We start from the raw sequence: 23,016 nt of genomic DNA, 5'->3' as shown, positions 1-23,016 counted from the left end.
GGGGGTGGCATTCCGCCATTGCTGCGGCTACATCCCGTGGTGACTAGTCCGTTGGCATCCTCTCTGTTGGCGCACACCCCGAAATTTTGTGAGCACTGCACCCCCCCCCCCCCGCTCTTTTAGGCTTCTTTTTCGTCCATGTCATTTACACACCGGGTCGATGTATTAAAATGGAAAAACGAAAATAAGTGTTTAGGCTTACTAAAAAATGACTTAGATGTTGTTTGGGTGCAGGCTCTCTTTATTTATATTTTTTCTAGCGAGGACGAGAACACCCCAGGAAAAAAGTTTCTGGCTACGCCACTGCTCCCTGTAGTAAGGAAGTTGCGCTGTGGAACGCGTGCAACGCCCCTACGAGTGAGCTGATCTCAGTCTCAGATCACATGGCCCCGGATGCCGCAGCGCGACCGTAAAAGTGCATGTTTCCAATGCTTCGAGAAATGCGCTCGCGTCTATTCGATCATCTGGAGGCTGAGCTCGTCGCGCTGGGGGAAGAGCAGTTCCTTCAGCGGTGGCCCACTCGGTTTATCTGTGTGGTAAACAAGCAAATAGAAGTGTCTATTCTACCCTATTGACTGTTGTATTGATGGTGAAGTGTTGCCGTGAACTGTAGTGGATGTGATCCAACTACGGAGAACTGTAGAGTGAACTGTGTGTGTAGTGAGTGGTGTGATAGAGTTATGAAGTGATACATGCAGTGTGTATGGTTTAGGCTACCCGTGTAGTATTTAGCACAGCGGGTGGTCTTTGTATCGGCTATTAATAAATTTTCTTTCCGAGAGACCAAGAAATAACTGAAACGAAGTATTATATCCTTCCCGCAATTGAATGGGTGCGTACAGCGTTAATTTCAAACACTATAGTTGCCCTTGGTGACTCCATCGTTTCCCGATTGCTTGTAACGCGGAGCGGGTGTCCGGGGGGAAAAACAACCAAGAGCCCTGGAGGACAGTCGCTGATAGGCTCTAGCGAGCCGCCAAGGGCAACGCGTTCTACATCCTTCCTGTACGAGAGCGGGAGAGGTAACGGGATCTACGACAATATACACCCCGTACTTCGACAAGTAGAATTGATACAGTCAGCATTCGCATATTATTTTTCAGGCTTTCCCGCTGGTCCGCTGGCGAATGTGTGAGCACCAGGTGTGGGCATTGGGAGGGCAAATAGGGTCTGAATTCTTAAATTGACCACGCAAAAAGAAAACATACACACTGTCATTGTTCGGACGCTGTCTCCATTGGTGTAAATTGTAGAACGAAACAAGCAAAAGCAAAAACACAAAATCATAAGCACAAGGCAGTTGACAGCAATGAATTCTTTGACGCGGTCAAGGGCACTGAGTCTGCATGCTTTATAAGGGTCTGCACGCATGAGTTCGATTCACCCTCCGGCGGTCATTCTCCTAATAGAGGCGGAAAATAAAAAATACTGTAAGTCGAGAATTCTGCGCACGTTAAAGGGACCCTGCAACACTTTTTTCAACATTTTTTGAAATCTTAAATGCTTGCCGAACAAGTAGTCACCCTACACACCCAGTACTTAGATTAGGGGGTCGCGAATTACTTTAACCAAAAATTACTGCTCAAGGCCCGTCAGATAACTTGGAAACTCGCTCAAAAGAGTTTTCTCTCTTTCCCGGTCTTGACGTTCTTCGACGGCCCAAATTACGTCACTAAGGCCATGTAGCGGCTGTTGGCCGGTTTTCCTTCACGTGCAGCAATTTACGCTTTGCGATAGCAACTTTAAAAATAAAGCCACAAAGACAAAGCAGAAATGGAAGGCGTATCTGGTGCGACAAGCAAATCACGCAGTGCCGTTACGTGCTTGTGATAACTGTAGCTTTCGCAGTGCTTCCAGACGCGAAGGAAAGACTGAAAGCGTTTATCGAAAGTGTTGCAGGATCCCTTTAAAGATCCCCAGGCGGCGAAATTAATCCGGAAACATTCAGTGGGACAAGCTTCATAGTCCAGGCGTAGCTTCGACGCGTAAAACCGCAGAATTTGGATGTTTGAACTCGTATTTTGGTGGTATTAATTACTCATTTGAAACCATAGTGATAATAATAAGCAAAGTAGCTTTTGCACTCAAGCTCATCGTGCCGAAAAGCGCAACAAGTTGTCAAGCAGGACAAATCGAGCCCCGGTTTTATGGAGAACTAGAACGGGTTTTAAAGATGATATCCGGAACTTAGACCCAAGCGCGGAAACCAGGTCAAGGAAAGGTTGCAGGCTGAGTTTCGTGACCTCTGGTCTCTTTGTAAATCCCTGCCTTACGGAATGTGTCTACCTACACTGCTTTTGAAGCCAGTGCAATTCGAAGTGCTAAGCTGCTCCACGATAACAAACTTCAATGTATTTACGGGGAGATATTTATGTCCTCGACGAGAGGGGAGAGAAGACATCTGGGGCGGTATTCCCGTGTTTTGTCCCTTTTGTGTCCCTTTCAAAAGTGTCCCTTTTGAGCGAGCCCTGATTGGCTTAAAGCGAACACCCGGATGTGACGCCATGCAAGCACGGCGGAGCTATGAGCCGTGGCTACGCGGAGCAGACGATTTGGAGCAGACGATTTTTCGTCGCCTTGTTGTTGGTTAGCTCGCGGAACAATGAACACATAAAAGATACTCTGATACGGTTTCAGTTCATTAAAATGCGTTTGCAACAACAGTTACGGTATTTGAATAAAAGGCCCACTGCTTAACCGGAAGTACGTCACGATGAAAGGGACGCAAAAGGGACGTTTTCAAAAGGGACAGTTACGAGAATACCGCCCCTGATGTTGCGAATGCTTTTGCGTCGCGATTCCGTTCCGCGTGTAGATAAATAAACGAGGCTAGCTATTTTCCCTCTTTTTGTTATCCTGTTAAGACCGCTCAAATGTTAATTTTCCAAAGTTTCGTTTCAAGAGTAATAAGGTGACTAAATGCAACCTTTTCGTTCGGCCCTGATGACATTCCTTCCGGAGTACTCGAGGCATTCGATATTCTCCTTGGTCTGGTTGTGAGTCAGGTATTTTAAACTTGCCTCAGAATCAACACGTTTCGCGGTCGTATGAAAAAAGCGCGAGTAGTCTCTATTGTTAAGTCATTTCTAAATTCTATCTCACAAGCTACCGACCGATTCCTATTGCATGCACCACTTGTTATCAATTCTAGTTCGTTCTACATGCGCTACTATCCTTCAGTACTAAAAGCACAAGGTCAGCAAAACAACACAGCTTTCTCGTCGGGGGAAAGACCTCCGTAATGTCAGTTTTATGTCTCACGCTTGCGAGCCGCTTAAGGTTAAGGTCAACTGAATGCCTTTTACATATTTTAATTTAATGAAAGCTTTTGACACCATCTGCCATGTGCCACTATAGTGTAAAACTGGCCGAATTTGATTTCCACCCGTATTTCGTATCTCTCAAACGACTATTTATGTAATAGGTTAATGTATTCTTCAAGTAAATTGACAGTGCCCCTTCTTCAATGAGTCTACTAGCGGTGTCTCGCAGAAGCCTACGTATTCAAGATCCGGAGGTCTATGATAATCCGGATATACTTAAACAGTTTAAAATCAACAGAAGGAATATTCCTATTCCGCTCTCCAAACTTACTTGACAACAACCCACGACACTGTAAATTGCCATGCACAAACGAACACCTTACTCCCCCCGACCAGGTTACACTTCATATGACGGGAAACTGAAACCGACACCCTGCAACCGCTGCGGAGGCAGTGCTGATGCTAGCCACATGCTTTGGAAATGTAGAGAAGTATTCTTTCTTCGTAATATCAGCAGTTCACCCCCAAAGCAAGCAGCGCATCCTGCTGAGTCCGACTCGGCTGGCTAAAGCCCCGCCCACCTCCCTGACCAGCTTCTCCTTGTGCCCAGATCAAGGAGGCACTGAAGTTCTTCATTCCCACCGAACACGGCCTGGACTATGGCTGTCCCGAAAACCATACCATCCTGATAATAGGGTTAATTCCCTTCCTCTATCAAGGCTCTACTCTCGGGCCTCTCATATTTTGAATTGTTATTGATGGCATTCCTTCGGCTTTTAATAGGTCCACCTTTGTATAGGCGATGAAATATTCCAGCTTCGAAAACAAAATCTTGACGCTGTCTTTTCATAAATGCATTACTGACAAAAAAAAAAAGAACGCTGATTGCTTTGCTGCCTGTACAGACATATACAAGTGGTTCTTTTATTTCAGAACGCTCGTGGACACAATGAACGATTACTACGTTCTGCCCTTCTACCACGCGGTCTGCTATTTCTCCGGGTGCATCACCTTCTTCCTCTTCGATGCCTACAAAGAGCGCCCAATGTCCAAGGCAAGTTGAAACTTTTCTTGTTCAGCCCGCTGGAAAAAAATAAATTAATAATGGTGCTTCCAAACGAACCGAGAAGAGGCAACTGCATAATGTTTGAAGCCGAACCTGCTACGATGAGGTTCTTGATCACGACACCGTAACCGAATACTCCGAAGCGCTATTCGTGGCAGCTACATATGAGAGGGTACAAAATGTTCGTGTACAGTGAAATATCGTTGATACGTTTTTCACGGGAACGGGAAAATAAAACGTAGTAGGCGAAAATCGCGTTATCCATAGAGGCTAAAAAAGATGGGAAATATCTATACTCCGCCATAAACTCACTTTATTGAGTAACATTGAAGTAGCTGGGGAACTTCTTCTGCACGTTCTTTTTTTCGATGTCCAGGAGTAAATTCTTCTGAAATGTAAATAAGAGGCACCCGGTATTTCTCGCTTCGCTGGAAACTGTTTTTTTTTACGACATACTGTGTCGTACGTTAAATTGGTGATGTCAGCCACCCGATGCTTGGAAATATTCAATGTCCAGGAAGAGCACGGTGTTTTCAACTTTTTGGGGTAGGACTGATCCATCGACGTTCACTCCTACCACTTCAACTTCCTAGAACCATGTAAGCAGGACGTCTGTCATTTGCTGATGCTTCGCACCTCGCGTTTGTCTTCCACCGTGGCCAAAAACTTGCAGCTTTTTTCGAAGTTCCTCTTTCTGACTGGCAATAGTGTTGAGCGTTGACACTGGCAAACCGAACTCGCGTGCCATGTCCGCGCGCTTCCTCTTTTGCGTTCACTTTCCACTTTGTTCTTTTAAACTCCACTTTTCCGCTTTTAAATTCCACTTTTTTCTTTCAATCGTCCGCGTCCGCATAGGCAAAGTTCTCGACTTTCGCAAAGCGTCTCTGCAGGGCACGGGCTCTGGCCTCTCGCCCCTTCTTGTTATGTATAAGATGCATGTTACGCGGGAGCGGACAGATGTAAAAGTTCAATCGCGAAACTAGTAGGCGCGCTGTGGGGTGAGCTATACCCTGAGAGTCGAGCATGCGGCGCACCGTTGTGCTGTAGGTCAGCCGTACGAGTTGCCCTAGCCTTTGAGCCTCGATCCGAGTAAACGCACGAAAATTCATTATTTCTAAGGGACTTCGGCCGGAAATGAAAAACAAAAACATATGTTGAAAAACGTATTATGCCGAACCGTACCAACGAGATTCCTCACTATATACCTCTGTATTCGAACTGCGGCCGGTATTGTCGGGCCGCATCCGCATCCACGTGCATTTGACCGTTCGGCCACGGCCTGGGGGAGTAATCGTGCAGAGGCAGCTGCGAAGAGGGTGTTCCCGAATCAATGTTATGCCGTAACAAAAGAAGAATAATCGGCCATTCCACTACGTGAAGTGGGTTTAGCAGCCAAGCTGCGATGGTGATAGGTAGCGCTATTACTCCCCAGCAACGATACTTCAGGCTCTTTCGGCTGCCCTTCAGGCGTACCGATCACGCGTGGCATCTTCATAGCAACGGTAGAGCGAAATGGTACAGAAGATTCCCTTTGGTTATCTTATCAGGCCCACACTACGTCACGCACTAAGTGATACATTCACAAAGACTCATAGCTGCAACGCGAGCGGCGACATGCGTGTGCTTTTAGGGGCGAAGCACCTTAGGGGCTAGGGCTGTTGCCGTCTCCTGTCGTATTGTGATGTCGTCACGGTAAATCAAGTTGTCATACGATGGTAAAAAAACAAGTCTATAATAGATAAAGCCGGTTCAAAATAAATTAACGTGATTTAAACTGATTTAAAATACAGGAATAATCAAGATTTATTTGTATTAATAACCGAAAATTGTAAATTCCATCTCGAAATTGGTTTCAAACACCAGGTTCTCTCCTGTAAAGCATGCTTCTTAGCATGTTGCGTCGTGTGACACGAAGGCAACTTACGCCCAGTTTGTGTCTCATTTAATTGCTTAAATCCGGTTCAACGCAAGAGAGGTCGCCACCTCCTCAGCAAGCGCCCGATTGGTCCTCCCGTTGGTGCTTCTCCGGCACCCAATCAGCGCGCGCCGTGTGGCAAGAGAGACACTTACAATGTTTGAATATACTTATACATTGCATGCTTCGACCCTCCCCAATACGTCGTCAGACGATGCAGGACAGGCGCAAAAAAACTAAATTTCAATGTAAGAAAACCTACATAGACGTAGGAGGTCTATACAACGCATGTGTCGAAGCAAAAACTGAATTCACACCCCTACATACTGCTGAAATATTTGGCAAGATAAGGTGCCTCACCTCTGAGAGTAATGTGCGTCACTAGTGAACAAGCTGAGCGCGGCAACTACCTCCACTTCGTCTACATTCCCCGAAAACGTCGCTTCTACACCCTTTTATATAATATATGGTAGCGCTACAGCCGACGACGTCACTCGTTTACCACGTTGCAACATTTATTGGGCATGGGGGAGAGGGGGTAGTGGAAGGGGGATGTAGGGTTTAGTGGTCTTCAGTTATAACAACAGCGGAATTATTGGGCTCTTCAGAAAAAAAGCTGAATTTTCTTCAGAAAAAGCTGAAAATTCAGCCGAATTTTAGATGCGAACGCATCTCATTCACTCGCCTTGTACCTGCATCCATCCGGCGTTGTCGGCGTCCACCCCTCCCCCATTCTCCTCGCCGCGCCAGCTGCGCTCTCCGCCGATCATCCCCTCTCCTCTCCGATAGCGAACACTCTCTCGCGAGGGGCATTGGATTGGATTCGATTGGATTGGCTTGGCTTGGATTGGATTTGGATTGGATTAAAGTGGATTGTGTTGGATTGCGTTGCGTCATAGCCGCGGCAGACGCACTGGCGCCGGCGCGTCCCCTCACCGTTATGCGCGCTATAAAACGCGGTGCCTGCGCCGCTCCGCTCCATCTTTCCAGCGCCGTTCCTCCGCTGTCCAACGCTGCAACGTGAACCCCTTATGCGTCGCATCTACACAGGGGTTCCCGCGAGGGGAGGTGGGAGTTTTATTTTAAAGAGCATCTTTAGTGTCCTTACTGATGCCATTGTACGCCAATACGCCCTGCAGGAAAGCCAACTTTCTCTCAGGATGATGATGAATGGTCGTTGTTAAAATGAAAGAAAAAAACGCTTCCTGTGGTAGAATTCTAACCTGGGTCCCTCGCGTTATGAAGCCGGCGTCTATCCGATTGCTCCACTTCTTTTTTTTTTCTTTAATGCACGGAAATTATCGAAAAACTTAGACAAGACAATTAACACACAATATCAACACTATCATACAGCAAAATGGTAAGCACGTCAGTTTATCAAAGGTTGGCACCATTTGAAAACTCAGGCAAGCAAACGCACGCATCCAAAAAAGGCATGAACTCCGGTGGATCACTCTGCGTCGAATAAACGCTCCGTACCAACGCTGCCTGCTCCCGAAAAATGCGCTTGGTTAGCCTAGGGGGTTCCGCTTGCCGATCAGTCATGCGGCACTTCCACAAGCTAAACAATCCTTGGAGAACAAAACCGTCATACGGCACCCGATTAACGTCTTCAAATGGCAAGATGCGAATGGTGTACGGAGTGATGTCAATGCCATTTTTCAGTGTCCGGTGCAAAACGTCCCAGAAAAACACCGCGTCACGGCGCAGCGCAAAACAATGGTCAACAGTTTCTGGTTGATTGCACAAACGGCAATTGTCTGACCAAGGAATCGATATTCCTTTTTTCGTGCAGCCATGTTTTAACTGGAAGCGTTTGCGAATGAAGCTTAAAAACTCGGACGACCATAGAGTTCAATACTAAAAACCAGTGGGGACACTGGCGCTGCAACCGTTCAATCACCATGGAGCTGATTGTGTGACATAGAACTGTAATTTTTGAACTCGGCTTAACTTGAGTCTTGAGGGTTGTTATGTGCACTTTGCTCCAGATTTTTCTGCGCAATCAATTTCGGTTTCGGAGTTGAAAACGTATGCGACCCTTACAGGTAAAAATTGTTGTTACCACATGATTCAAGTGGCTGCAAAGAGAAAATACTGCTCGGCTGTAATTAAATGAATGCGGAAAGCAGTTACATATCCGTGGGGCCTTTACACTATAGCACTAGTCATGTTCTACGGCATTTCTCAAAAGGGACGCGAAGTCGAGATAACGCACAAGGTCGACAGTGCGAGCGCGCTGTTCCATCCTAGTCCCGTTCATGACGACACTTGCGAGGACAACACGAGCGCTGTAGTGGCTGAGCCAAACAAAAATCCTTTACCAGCAGTGAGTGCACGTGTACAGTCGTCGAATTTTTCTTCGCGTAGCAATATCGCGGGAGCTTCGAGCGGTGGGTGGGTCAGCACCACGGAAGGAAGGAAGGAAGGAAGGAAGAATGTAGAAGAAAGGCAGGAAAGTTAACCTGGCTAGAGCCTAGTTTGCTATCCTGCACGTGGGAAAGGGGAAATGGGCAAAAAAAGAGAGAGGAAAAAAAAGAGGAAAAGTTGGACCAGACACGTACGCCCAGCACTGAGGCACTGACAGTGATTGACACTGGAGGCTCTCACTCTATAGCCTAGTGTTCAAGTTCGTCGCCCGTAGAAAACGTAATAGTTCCTTAGTCGCCTTCTGAGCGGATGACTGAGAAGGCCAGTGGCACAGAACCTTCTCCTCCGAAAATGGCCGCCGAGAGTCCAGGTTCCTCAGCGCTGACGACAGCTTTTTTCCTTCAGCCGAGCGTGGGCACTCGCATAAAACGTGGCGTATCGTCTCCGATGTGCCGCACGTTTCGCACTCCGCCCTTGCTGCCATTCCTATTAAGTACGAGTAAGCATTTGTGAATGCCACCCCCAGCCAGGGACGGCAAAGAAGAGTTGCGTCAGACTCTGGGAGGCCTAGTGGAAGGGGACGTTGCAGGTGCGGGTCAAAGGCACCAATGCGTGCGCATGTGAAATCTTCTGGAGACCATTGGGAGATAGCTGTTTCCCGGGCAAGAATGCGGAGGACCCTAGCTGCGTCCGTCCTAGACAATGGGATGAGTACAGTTGTCGCTGTTTGATGCGCCAGCCGGGCGGCAGCGTCCGCACTTTCATTACCGACAATGCCGCAGTGGCTAGGAAGCCACTGTAGGGTGACATCATGACCCGCCTGGGCAGCACGGTCGTACACCATTCTTATTTCTGTCAGGAGCAGTTCGTGAGGTCCCCGGCACAGCGCTGACTGGAGTGACTGAAGTGCAGGCTTCGAATCACAGAAGATAGCCCATCTGCGGCACGAACTTTGCTCGATGGTGTGAAGAGCGCTACGGATGGCCGTAAGTTCTGTAGCCGTGGATGTCGTGAGATTGGCTATCTTGAATTTGCTGTACAGTGACAGTCGTGGTATAACAACAGCTCCGGCAGAACCCGACGATGTTACCGAGCCATCAGTGTATACATGCGTTCGGTCACTGTATGTCTCGTGCATGTACGTCAAAGCGAGCTGTTGCAGGGCCGGAATTGGAAGATCACGTTTTTTTGTCACTCCTGGGATATCTAGGCACACTCGGGGCGGCATCACACACCACAGCGGAACGAGCGGTCTCATCGCCGGCGTGTAGTTCGATGGAACGCTGGTGTTGTGGGCAGCTACTACCCTTGCGAACGACGCCCGGGGACGGGTCGCTGGTATTTCCGCGAGGTGATGATCAGGTAGACGGTCGAGGTGCCTGATATGTGTCATGAGTATTTCAACGTCCACAAAGGTTGCCAAAGGGTAATTTCGAGCCAGGGCAATGGTCGCTGCTGTGGACGTACATCGTGGTAGACCAAGACAGGTTCGCAGGGCCTGAGCTTGTATACCCTGAAGTGACCGAGTAGTTGTGCGGCACGCTCCAGAAAGGACAGGGGCACTGTATCGCAGATAGCCCAAGAACAGCGCGTTGTAGAGCTGTAACATCGACTTCAGGGGTGTTCCCCACGTCTTGCCGCCGATGAGTTTGAGCACATGATGCACCACTGCAGAGAGCCTCTTCTTTAGAACGTTAACATGAGCGCTCCAAGAAAGGCCTCTGTCGACAACTATGCCGAGAAACTTGTGATTTCTCACATAAGACACCCTTTCACCATTAATATACAAAGGGTATGCATACATAGGCTTTCGTGTAAACGGAAGCACGGCGCATTTGCTGCTGGATATTTCCAACCCTTGTCCGTGTAGATATGAGGTCGTCAAGTCTGCGGCATTTTGCAGTCGGGCGCGCACATGCCGACGAGTCACGCCATCTGCCCAAACACACATATCGTCGGCGTATATTGACACGTGAACCCTCCTTGGAAGGCGAGAAATCAGGCCAATTAATGTAAGGTTGAACAGTGTAGGGCTCAGGACGCCTCCTTGGGGAACACCACGGTGAGTATAGTGAGCTGATGTCGGCCCATCTGCAGTCATAACAAAGAATGACCTCTCTGTTAGGTAGTTCCGTATCCACTGGTAGACCCGGCCACCGAGCCCCACAGCCTGCAGTACTTTAGAATCGCATCGTGCTCCACGTTATCGTAGGCCCCTTTAACGTCGAGGAACAACGCTGCACATATCCGCTTCGCACTTTTCCGCTGCTGCACAAAAGTCACCAAATCAATAACGCTGTCAATGGATGAGCGTCCACGACGGAATCCAGCCATGACATCAGGGTAGACATTGTAACGCTCCAGGAACCACTCCAGACGTGCGAGAATGATTCGCTCCATCAGCTTTCCAACGCAACTTGCAAGTGCAATTGATCGGTATGCCATTGGATCCAGCACCACGGAGAAAGAAGTATTTGAGGAGGGGAATTCGCTGGGCTGGGACAACGCGGGCGGGTGGTGCGTTAATGTCACTTTCTGGCGAGGATGGAGTGTAGCTTGCAAAGCAGCCCAAAAGATGACGCGTCAAGCGCGTTGCCATATACACACAAAACACAAGTTAGCCTGAATGGGAGTTTCTTGGCTGGAATACGTCTTTTAAACTCCTCACGACAGGCGGCCTGCTCCCACGTGTGGTAGTATGATGGTGGAAAAACTGCCAGTTTACACCGGGGGCCACAAGCCGTCGTAAATAAGCGCATTTACCACGGTTGTACCTCTTCACAAAACGCAGTATCTGGCTGTGATTACTGCGTTTGTCCTAATGGGAGTATTAAAAACTCCCACGCCTCCTCCATCTCCTTCTCCTCCCCTTCACCCCTTCCCCCTCTACGCGTCCTTACAAAATGGCTGCCAGTTGGTGTCGTGTGTCGTGTGAGCGCCAGCGTCCCCGAAAATTTATTGCCAGTGTGAACTTGCGGCCGCACGAACGAATGTGAAGTGCTTCCCAACAACCGAAGCTCGTTGCGAACATTGTGGAACCAACCTGGACTGACGTGCGACGGACTGCAACGTCGCCTCCGTGTCACCGACCTTCGAGCCGACGGAATTCGCCAGCGAGCCGACGCGAGGCCTAAATGCAGTGATCGCTGAGACTGGCTCAACAACGCGGTTGTGCCTCTGCGAGGTGGTTGAAGGTAAGATTTTCATGTTTTTTATTGTACGCAACATTTTGGGAGACTTGTGCCCCTTCTAGCGTCAAATAAACTCAACGTGTTTCCCGCGCCACTGCACGGGCGATTCTCCGCCACTGGAGGTGAGCGTAGTGCGTGAAAGACGGCACCATGCCCGGAACGTCATTGGGGAGGCCGAACGGTGTGAAAGCAATGCGTATTTGCGCGGGTCACTCATTCACACTCGCAAGCAGAATGAAAACTGTCCGAACTCTGGACGGCTGTTAGGTGTTTTTGTTAGGCTGTGTCTGTGGCTTACTGGCAGGCGAGGGTGAAGTTGGCCGGTCAAACGTCGCAGGCCGGCCGCTTTTCTTTAGAAGTAGGTGTGGTGCCAGCCGCGCCTGCTACTAGGAGGGTGACTGCCGCGTGCCGCCGGCGATTGTTTTCACTGGAAAGGGAGAAGGTCGGGGCCCCGTGGGAGCTCTCCGTACGCTAGGCGCGTGTAACTATAACCAGCAAACGCCATTCGGGGGAGCATTCTGTAGAGTCGACAGACGACTGCTTATTTTATTTTTTTATTTTTTTTAAGGGGGGCACGCGCAGGCGTCACACCGACCGAAATTTTTCCTTAACTTTCGGTGAGGGGAGACAGGGGCAGTGCAGGTGGTAAAACCTGAAGCTCGTTCCCAGAACACTACACGCAAGGAAAAGAGGGAAAGGAAGCATTTTGAGAAGTTGGTCGCCACAAGGGTCGCGCACCTTTTTGAACAGCAGAACACTTCGTTTTGACGAACTAGTGAGCGCAGGTGTCTCGGACAGAAGTGCAATTTTGCGTAGCTTTAAACATTCAGACATTACGGAAAGTTGGACACAACAGTGACAAGTTCAGCGTCTTTACAGTGCCGTTTCTTTTTCTTTTTTTTTTCAGGTCAGATGCCCAATATGCTTATGTATTTGTTACTGCAGATTTAAAGCGTTTTGCTATCCCTACAATGAATGTGCTGCTGTGGCTTCCAGAAGAACGTGCCAGGGGGTGCGGCAACGTCAGCGTTTGGGAGGCAGGTGCAAGCAAACAGCGCACCGACGACATGCTGACCTCATTGTTTGCAAATGGCTTAAATTTTTTCGTTGAGGAGTGTTGTAGTAGATAAAGTTCTTACCAAGATACCTTGTGTTCTCGATGTAGGTGTTTTGTTGATTCAGTGTTTTTATTGTCTTATTAACGTGTTCACACGTATATCGTATTCATGTAATTTTTATGCAATAAATTGACTGTGCAGAAAACAAACTTTTCACGTTTCGCCATTCAACATTTGTAGCGGAAAATGACTAGAAATTACGTGATCTCCAACGAAAAATAAAAATGCGGCCTGTGCCCTTATTAAGAACTCCCAAATGCAGTAATAAATTCCACTGCAGCGCAAATATATGAAGCGCACAAAAACACACACACAAAAAAAACCTCGAATGCAGGTCAGCACTGCTCCCAATACGCCCCCTGAAAACTCCCAGTTGGAGGAAACAATACACTCCCAATGGTACCCCTGGAAACTCCCATTGTAGTGGCAGTAAAATGAAACTCCCATATGCTACTGAAAAAACTGCCGAAATAATGGGAGTAAGGCGAAACTCCCATTGGAAGGAGTTTTGAAAACTCCGAATTGGTACTGAGTTATGACACAAGCCATTTACTCCCATTCCGGCTTATTTGTGTTCTGTGTGTAGTTTACATGTTCTTCTACGGACGCAACGCACAAAAATCGTAATACCATCAAATATATTGTGAAAATTGCCAGATTTATTTCTGTAAAATGAATAAACGGAAGTGCTAGACATTTTAGCAGCAGTTATTAATAAATACGGCCCTAGTTACACGCCGTACCGCGCTTGAAACAAAGCACTAGAAGGAATCCCCGAGAAGACGACGTCTGCCGACGCCGCCTTCTCGCCACGAGTGTTCACTCTCGCTCCTCTCGCCTCTCGCAGGCTTCTGAGATTTGCGCGCGCTTTTCATGTTGCCCAAACGCAAGTGTTTTACATCCGTGCTTCATGAGGATGGGGCGGAAATGTGCCCTGCCGAACTGCAACAGTGGCTACGCATCCTGCAAATAAAAGGTAATTACCTTTAAAGCTCACAGTGACCCGGTACGGTTGTAAGTGTGGGGTCGTGCTATTCCCAGAAAATATCTGGAGCTCACGTCTCGTGACTATGTTTGCGCGTGGCCTCCGCGATCGGCTACCGGCGGTTTGCGTGAAGCACTTCTCGAAGAGCGACATAGGGAGGCGGCGGCATTACGGCGAGCCTGGTGGCGAAGTCCACGTAGACAAACCTAAACGGCCTGTCCTGGTACCAGATACCGTGCCGTCAATATTTCCAAGCTGTCACAGCTACTTGTATTCTGTTCGCAAAAAGAGAAAGCGGGAATAGCCGGCAGCCGGCTATGCACTGACTGACCCTGAACCGGCGAGCCTTTTCGGAAATCGCGCCGCGCGCGTTTTCGATTTGCCGCCTCGCGACAGAGGGCGCGTCGATGCCATGCCCAATAACGCCCCTAAAATTACTAAGGTAGCGTCCTTCTATGATATCGCCGCCTTTCGCCCTCACCCGCGCTCCTTCCCTCCTCCGTGTTTTGCTATTATCTTTTTCTCCGGCCAGCACCGCCCTCCATTGGCCAACAGGGAAGTCACATGGTAGCTGCCCAGGAACAGGCCGAACGCATCGTACACTTGGAGAAAAACATGCCCGCTTCCCATAAAAAAGCCAAGGCGACTACTTCTCAGGTCACCCCACCATCCGGCCAGCCTGAGCCCCTCATCTAACATGTCTACCAGGCCTCCAGCGTCCCACCCATCTCCCTCAGGACTGGCTATTTGGCAGTGGAATTGTCGTACGTATAAAAACAAGCAGCCCTCCCTGACCCATTTAAGTCAACTTCACTCTCCCGATGTGATTGCTTTACAAGAAACGGAAACACCTCATGTATCACTTCGTAATTACATCACGTACACACACTCCCATCAGCCTCGCACCGCCATACTCGTTCATAAATTACACACTGCACAAGCACACACCTTTCCTATTAATTGGCAATATACCTTCATTGAACTCATCCCGCCTAAGAAAACTCTCACCAGTCTCTTTATTCTTAATATCTACAGTCCCCGCAGCACTCCCTAGCTTCTATAAATTCCATCCTTCAAAAGTTAAAGCCTCGACGAAACATCCCCGCCCAGTCCTTCTCGGCGACTTTAACGCCCCTCATACTGCACGGGGTTATCCCAAAACCAGTAAAAAAAGGAGCGCCAATGCACGACGCTGCCAAACAAGCTCACCTCACGTTCTGGACCGACCCCTCGTATACCCAACCCGCATAGGCAACAGCGTGGCACGAGATTCCACCTTCGACCTCGCATACACTCACAACGTTCCACGAGCCACTTGGACACGCCTCGACGAAACATTAGGCAGTGATAATTATATCATTGAATTCGTCATCAGTCACACCCGCATTCCTCAAAAAATCGGCCATGCTAAACTCACAGACCGGAAATCCTTTCGTGACTCCCCTCTCCCCTCCACAATTGAAGACATTGAAATATGGACCCAAGATATCCTAAAAACTGTCGAAGCCCACGCCCGTACCCTAGCTATAACAGAAGATGACCCTTCGGTAGACATGCATCTCCTACATCTGTGGGATGCCCGCCGAGGGCTTATCCGCCGCTGGAAAAAACAAAAACACAACAAAAAACTCAAAACACGCATCGCCCACATCACACAACAGGCAGCCGACTATGCTGGCACCTTAATTACACAAACAAAACTGGACAAAATTTTGCAACCACCTTCAAGGAACTCTCAGCATTAAGTCTACATGGAACATCCTCCGCTCCATGCTGGGTACTAAGCCCAGCAAAGCAGACACCAGTCACACCATCCGTCGCCTGATCCACAATCACCACCTCAATGAAACGCAGCTCCACGCGCAACTCCTCACACAATACGCAGACCACGCGACACAACCACCAAACATTCCACCTCGCAATTACCAAGGAAAAGAAAATCCCGACCTTGACGCCCCCTTCACTCTCATTGAACTCACCTTCGCCATTAGCAACCTCACTCGTAACAACGTACCAGGCAAAGACCGAATACACAACAAACTACTCCGTAACCTCAACCCCGAATGCACAGCCGCACTTCTTGACTATTTTAATCATTGCTGGACAACCAACCATCTGCCCCCTCAATGGAAACATGCCGAAATCACGCTCATTCCGAAGACCGGGAAGCCAGTCACCCTAGAAAATCTTCGTCCCATATCTTTAACATCTTGTGTAGGCAAGTTATATGAACACCTAGTTAATAATCGGCTCACAGCTTACCTCGAAGAAAACCGCTTACTTCCTCATAACATGTTTGTCTACCGGGCACATCTATCCTCGCAAGACGTCCTGTTACAGCTAAAAGACAAAGTCCTTACACCGCTGAGCTCACAAACCAAACGCGCTATCCTAGCTCTGGACATTAAAGGAGCCTTTGAGAATGTATCACATCAGGCTATACTCGAAGGGCTCCAATTAACTAACTGCGGCACACGTACATACAATTACATACAAAATTTCCTTACCGATCGCACAGCCAACCTAAACCTCGGCCCCATCCGATCCGTCTCCTTTCGTGCCCGACCGCGTGGTACACCCCAGGGATCACTCATTTGCCCACTCCTCTTTAATCTTGCCCTGCTACAACTTCCGCCACTTCTACAACAAATTCCACACATACAACTCGCACTTTATGCAGACGATCTGACTATTTGGACCACATGGGGTTCGATTGGGGAACAGCAAGACGCCCTCCAAGAAGCCATTAACACCACCGACAACTACCTTACAGCCCGAGGCCTCAATTGTGCACCAGAAAAATCTGCCCTTCTCGTCCTCCAAAAGCGCACGCAAGGCCGTAAACGACAACGACTCCCAGACCCACAATTAAGCCTACATGGCGCTCCCATCCTAACCACCCCTACAATTCGTGTTCTGGGACTTACTATCCAATCAGACGGCGCAGGCATTTCTACTATTCATAAATTACAAGGAACGCTATTACAAATCACGCACTTCATCAAACGCATTGCTAATCGTCGACAAGGACTGAAAGAAAATGACCTTGTGCGCCCAATTCAAGCCCTCCTCATTAGCCGCATCACATACGGAACTCCATATTTGACTCTCAAAAATAGTGAAATACAAAAACTCGATATAATCATCCGGCAAGCCTATAAATTAGCACTAGGGCTACCGCCGACAACTTCCACTGCCAAATCACTACAGATGGGACTTCATAACAACTGGGACGAACTTCGAGAGGCACATCATGTCAACCAGATCGAACGGCTCAAGCTTTCACACACTGGCTGTCACCTCCTCCGTCGCCTCGGCTACCAACTACCTGCCACCCATCACCCCCTCCAACGTATCCCTCTGGAACTACGCGATTTCATCTCCGTCACCCCAATACCCAAGAATATGCACCCCCTTCATAACCAGGGTCGCCAACAAGCCCGGATTCGAATGCTTCGCAAGATGCTTCAAGTCAAGCCACGAGACACCCGCTACGTTGACGCCTCCAAATATGCCGATAAACCAACCTTCGCAACTTCAACAGTAGACTACCGAGGAATTGAATTGACTTCCGCAACAGTAATTGGCAACGACTCCACAACTGCAGAAAAAATCGCAATAGCCCTCGCAGCCACTACATCTCAAGACATTATCACCATCGTCACAGATTCGCAAGCTGCCTGTCGCCATTACGCCGCCGGTCACATAGCTCCCTTAGCCCTCCGCATCCTACAGTCCATCCCTAACCCTCCTTACCTCTGCATTCTCTGGACCCCGGGACATGAGTCTCTGGAGGGGAATGAGGCGGCTCATGCTGCCGCCTGCGCGCATATCTACCGGGCGTTCCCCTCCAACACTCCAGCATCACCGTCGGAAGTCCACCATTCTGTGCCTCAAAAATTCAGACATCCTCGAACATTACCGCCTCGAACGCCGCATCTTTCCCCCACCCCACGACAAGTTGACTAAGGATGAAGCCACCACCTACCGCCGCCTTCACACCATCACCTACCCGCACGTCACCCTCCTCCACGCCATTCATCCCACCTCCTACTCCGCCACCTGCGAGTACTGTCCCCAACCCTGCACACTCTACCATATGATTTGGGCGTGCTCCCACAACGCGCTTTATAGAGCGAGCTTGTAAACGGGCTTTATAGAGCGAGAGCTATAGCTAAAAATTGTGCCATAAAAATGGGTGTGTAGTCCGGGATTCGTAGCGAATAACTCCAATTTAGAGACTGAAAAAACACCAATTCGAGCTTTCTCGCCATTTTGCGATTAATCTGTATATATCACAGAAGAAGTAGGATGCTTGGATAGATACTCAATTAAAATAGCGGCTTAATAGAGAACGTGCGAGAAGTTTTGCAGCCAAAGGGTAGGGGTTTTGAAAGAAAAACTCAGTTTCTCGCTCAATAGTGGATACTGGAATAACTTCATTAGCTTAACAGAAATACAAGTAAGGCATGTTTGAACGAATTGCACTCCGGCCACGGAGTGCAATTCGTTCCGGCCACGGATATGTAAAACATAAACTCGGGTCGCAAATAAATACAGGCTTGGCAGCTCTAGAGGGGGCTTCGTACATGCGGGGGTAAGTATGAACCGTCAGCAAGAGAAATCGGACCCTGAGTTCGGGAAGTACAAAACCCGGATAGGTAAACCCAACTTGAGGATGGTGTTGCTATACTCGGATACAAGTTACAACTCAAGAAAAATGAGGCTGTTCCTCATCAAATGACCCCCATCCAGGCCAATGGTGTCGCCGTATCAACGTGATGTCGCGGTAGACCGCCTCCACGCCGCGCTCACGGAAGAAATCAGAGCATGTTCTTCCGCGCTTACGGACTTCTACCAAAATGGCCGCCTCCGCTGTTCGCGTCAAACCATCGGCGTCGTCGGGCTCTCTGAGGGCGATTTTTAGTGCCGTTCAGTCGTATTCCTTGTTTGCGTGTTGTGTGCAGTGTTCTTAACATGCTCGGTAACCACAATCGCTATGGTGTTGTTCTGCTTTATGAGCGCTCGGCGTTGCCTGTAAACAGCCGCCGCTGCAGTTACTGCAATCTGTGTACGCCGTATGATACAAAGCGGCCGTCATCATCCTGTGCGGGCGTTTGGTCTTGAGCGTGAAGTGCTTCTCGTTCTACCGTTTAGTCCCTCCTGTGTCTGTGCTACCCACGTTATTGCACCAGTCTCTGCGACAGGGGGCGATAACTCCTTGTTTATTTCTCGTAGACTACGCCGGTCAGTGTAAATATTACTGTTGTGCATAGCGCACGACGTGAACGCCATGGAGAGTTATGCACGCGGTGAAACGCAAGCAGTGCGACGTCACGCGCTGCATTTCGTTTTCTGAGCATATATGTGGTATTCAATGAAACGTTTAGCGGGCGATTTCTCCGCCTGGCAACACTGAAAACCGCCATGTCAGGGGCCACCGTGCCAGCGCATGCACTTTGCGCTCGCATCTCGAAGAAAAAAAAAAAAACACCGGCGCACATCGTCTGCTGCGTTTCAGCCCGATTATTGGTAGTGGCGTCAACAGATATAATATTAATCGCACTCACATTCACATTAAGTGGTGGCGCTCTACCTACCCTCGAGCACATCGAATCCACGGAGGATGAAACCGCGGCTGCGAACGGCGCGTATAAGCAGCGCGTCCGACGCTGCAGTTGGCTGCCACCGTGGATGTCGACGCAAGTGCACCCGCACCGCATCCATGACATTAGAGGGAACTTACCAGGCATAAAGTCGTGTATGCGGTGCGGGTGCACTTGCGTCGACATCCACGGTGGCAGCCAACTGCAGCGTCGGACGCGCTGCTTATACGCGCCGTTCGCAGCCGCGGTTTCATCCTCCGTGGAGATTCGATGTGCTCGAGGGTAGGTAGAGCGCCACCACTTTATGCCTGGTAAGTTCCCTCTAATACCCGCCGCGGTGGCTCAGTGGCTAAGGCGTTGCGCTGCTGAGCACGAGGTCGCGGGTTCGATTCCCGTCCGCGGCGGCCGCTTTTCTGATGGAGGCGAAAAGCAAATACGCCCGTGTGTACGAGATTTCGGCGCACGTTAAAGATCCTCAGGTGGTCAAAATTAATCCGGAGCCCTCCACTACGGCGCGCCTCATCGCCTGCGTTGCGTCGGCGCGTTCCCTCAGTTCCCTCTAATACGTGGTTGAGTACAAAAACCGAATAATTTCTTTGGAAAAATGGTTCACGCGTACACCGATTTAGCGCTGGCTTTCTGGTGCGCTAAATGTTTCACACTCAGCAAAACAACTCACGTCTGACGTTAGAGCGCGGCGGCTGGCAATCAGCTGATCTGCGGCGGCTACTTCATACGCGTCTGGCGATAGGTAGATCGTACTGTGCTGCACTCAACAGCACTTGACGTCGATGTATGACTTTGCCTTCAGTGGGCAACATTTTTGAAATGATGCAGTTCCTGCTGTCAAACGGACCACTGCGCTCACGTTGCAACCTTTGTGCCACGATTGACTCGCACTCGCTCGTAGGTGTCCGCAGAGGCTGGGGTTGAATTGCAGATAAGGTTGTCTCACCCATGAGCGGAATCATGGCTTTTCGCGTAACCAACGCTATCGCGGTACAACTGACTATCGAATCACTCGCACATGCCTTGCACGGAAACACAAGGTCACGTCGCGGCCCGCGGCCTGCCTGGCCGCCATGAAGGCATGGAGGAGAAGAGGGGTGCGTGATCTGGGGGCCGTGCGCACAACGTCGCCTTGGAAACAGACGCTTGGCCACAGATATGGCGGCGAACTCGCATGGTTGCCTGCATGCATTCCACGGTATTGAATACCGGCTATATGTCAAGCCGTGGGTCCCAAGTCCATGCCGTCCGCAAGCGTATTCACCCAAATTGTGCCAAATACAAGAAGTTGAATTTTCGCACTTTTTTACCGTGAATGCATACGAGCTGTAGCCTAGCTGCGTGATGTTATTTAATATGCCACCTTTTTTATTTTGTTTCTCGGTTACGCTGAGATTCCATTATTAAATGTGGTAATTGCAACTGGTATGTTTTCGTCGCCATTTTTGTTGGAGTGCTTTAAGTTGTTGTTTCGGACAAAAAGCTTTGTGAATTAAATACGAATAGGCATCTGCTTTGAGTTTGCGCTGTTTATGATAAGAATTCCACATGAGTATTACCACTGTAAGTTCAATTTCATTGTCCCATTTATGCTTCGTGAATGAGCTGTGCTGCGAGATAGTGACATTGCATTAGCTAGATTTCACAGGTATGACCAGCTGCAACAATGCATGTGAAGACATGAAGCGCCGCACTGAAATAAAATAAACCACCGTTCAGCCTTTTCTACACATGCGCATGCATATTGTTCACCAAATCAAATTCTTGCATCAGAGATGTGCATTATTGAAGCTATATAGGCACTGCTCGCCTTGTGTTCATGTCACTTAAGTAAGAAGCTGCTGCTGCATTGGTCATCTGCATGCATGTGCTCTAAATTGGAAATAGAGCATTCAGAGTGGAAAAGACGTCAACATTTCACCCATTCTCACTGTTGCGTCGTCTCATGTGGCTGCTGGAGCGAGAAGCCCGCTGCTACAGCAGTGTTCAACATCGTGGATGCCAAGTCGAATAGTAAGCTGCTGCTTGCCGCAGCACTGTTCGCAACTCAACACGTGCAATGACTGCACATATATTAGGAGTGTAAATCACAATGACAGCACATAAATTGATGCCCACTTCATAACACAGCCAATGAAGTATGTTTGAAGGGTTACTTAGTGATCTGTACCATAAAGAGTTATCTGCACTGGTTGATGTATGACATGTCGGGTGAGTGGATGCATAGAAGAACACATATGATACACATCGCTGCACTGAAACTGGTCAATGCATATCATACTTTTCTTGTTACGCAAGAGCCAAAATCGGATCATATGTTCAGGAGGAAATTTATTATCTTGCCAAATATGCACTACATGAAATTATTCCCATACATGGGAGAATCGATTGAAACCAACCATGTTTCCCCTTCCCAAAGCTTCGGGGATTTTTTTTAACGTTGTGCTTCTGCATTTTATCCAGTGGAGTAGACAACAGAAAAAAACATACTTATCCTAATTCCTGCGTAAGACAGCAGATAGCCAAATAAAAGCTAAACAGAATCAAATTAGAAATAAAACACCGAAGCAACTTTTCTTGTCCGCACTGCTGTATCCTAAGTCAGGTTTAGCTCAGACAGCTAAACAGACGCACTGGTGAATTATGCAGAGCAAATGAAACGAGCAATAGGACGCTGAAACCGATTTATTCGTTTAACGCTCTATAAGAAGACAACTTGGCTCAGCCAGCCACACGGGCACACAATTTTCAGTTACATGCTTTCGCGTAGTCATTTAATTTGCAACTTTGTGTCTGCATCCCATACGTGCATAAGTGCCCAAACAATGTAAAAAAGTTGGGGTGAAAACTCGAACTAGCATCTTTTCCTGTAGGTGAAACTTGCCTTTATCGCCATTTACATAGTGCCGCAAAAGGAGCCCCAGAGCCACACACTGCAGAAGTGATTCTGCTTGAAGTGAATTTGTGAACTCGCTTGACTCTGCTTGCACACACCTCATGCTATACATGCGAATAGCCATCCTCCCTCTGCAGCGAAAACTATCGCACAGTGCAAGCATGGCCTTGCTTCCAGAAAATAGTTTGGAACAGTGTAGTTATTCTGTAGCTCGAGATGTACAATTTCCTTTTATGAATACGTCTGCCACGCAGTGTCGTGTCAGGACTGCACTCATTCGGCCTAATTCCTGCACCACGCTTGTAACAATTGTGATCAGAAACCAAGCACTCCAACAGCCTTTTCTGAATCTTATAGCTACATATCAAGTCAACCAACCCTGAGCCAGCACCACACAATACACCACTCAGTTCACTACAGCAAATGAGATCATGCATCGATTGTTGAAATAACTTCTGCCACCCTCACTTTTATACTGGAAGATCCCGGTTGACTATACGACACAGCACACAAAATTGAGAAATGACAAATGAAATAATAAACGAAACATTGCAATGGCATCTTCTGATTCTCATAGCTACATATCAAAGCAATCAA

At 48.6% G+C, this 23,016-nt stretch overlaps 1 pseudogene; it reads left to right on the top strand.

Moving 5' to 3' along the window:
• The window catches only part of LOC144172677 (nose resistant to fluoxetine protein 6-like), a 250,733-nt pseudogene that overhangs the window by 154,261 nt on the left and 73,456 nt on the right, over positions 1-23,016 (top strand).

The sequence above is a fragment of the Haemaphysalis longicornis genome, unplaced genomic scaffold (genome assembly GCF_048455015.1).
Source record: "Haemaphysalis longicornis isolate Haplotype H1 unplaced genomic scaffold, Haemaphysalis longicornis Haplotype H1 scaffold_25, whole genome shotgun sequence".
Lineage (NCBI taxonomy): Eukaryota > Metazoa > Arthropoda > Arachnida > Ixodida > Ixodidae > Haemaphysalis > Haemaphysalis longicornis.
The sequence above is the reverse complement of the archived record's forward strand: the minus strand, read 5'-3'. Positions and strand labels throughout refer to the sequence as shown.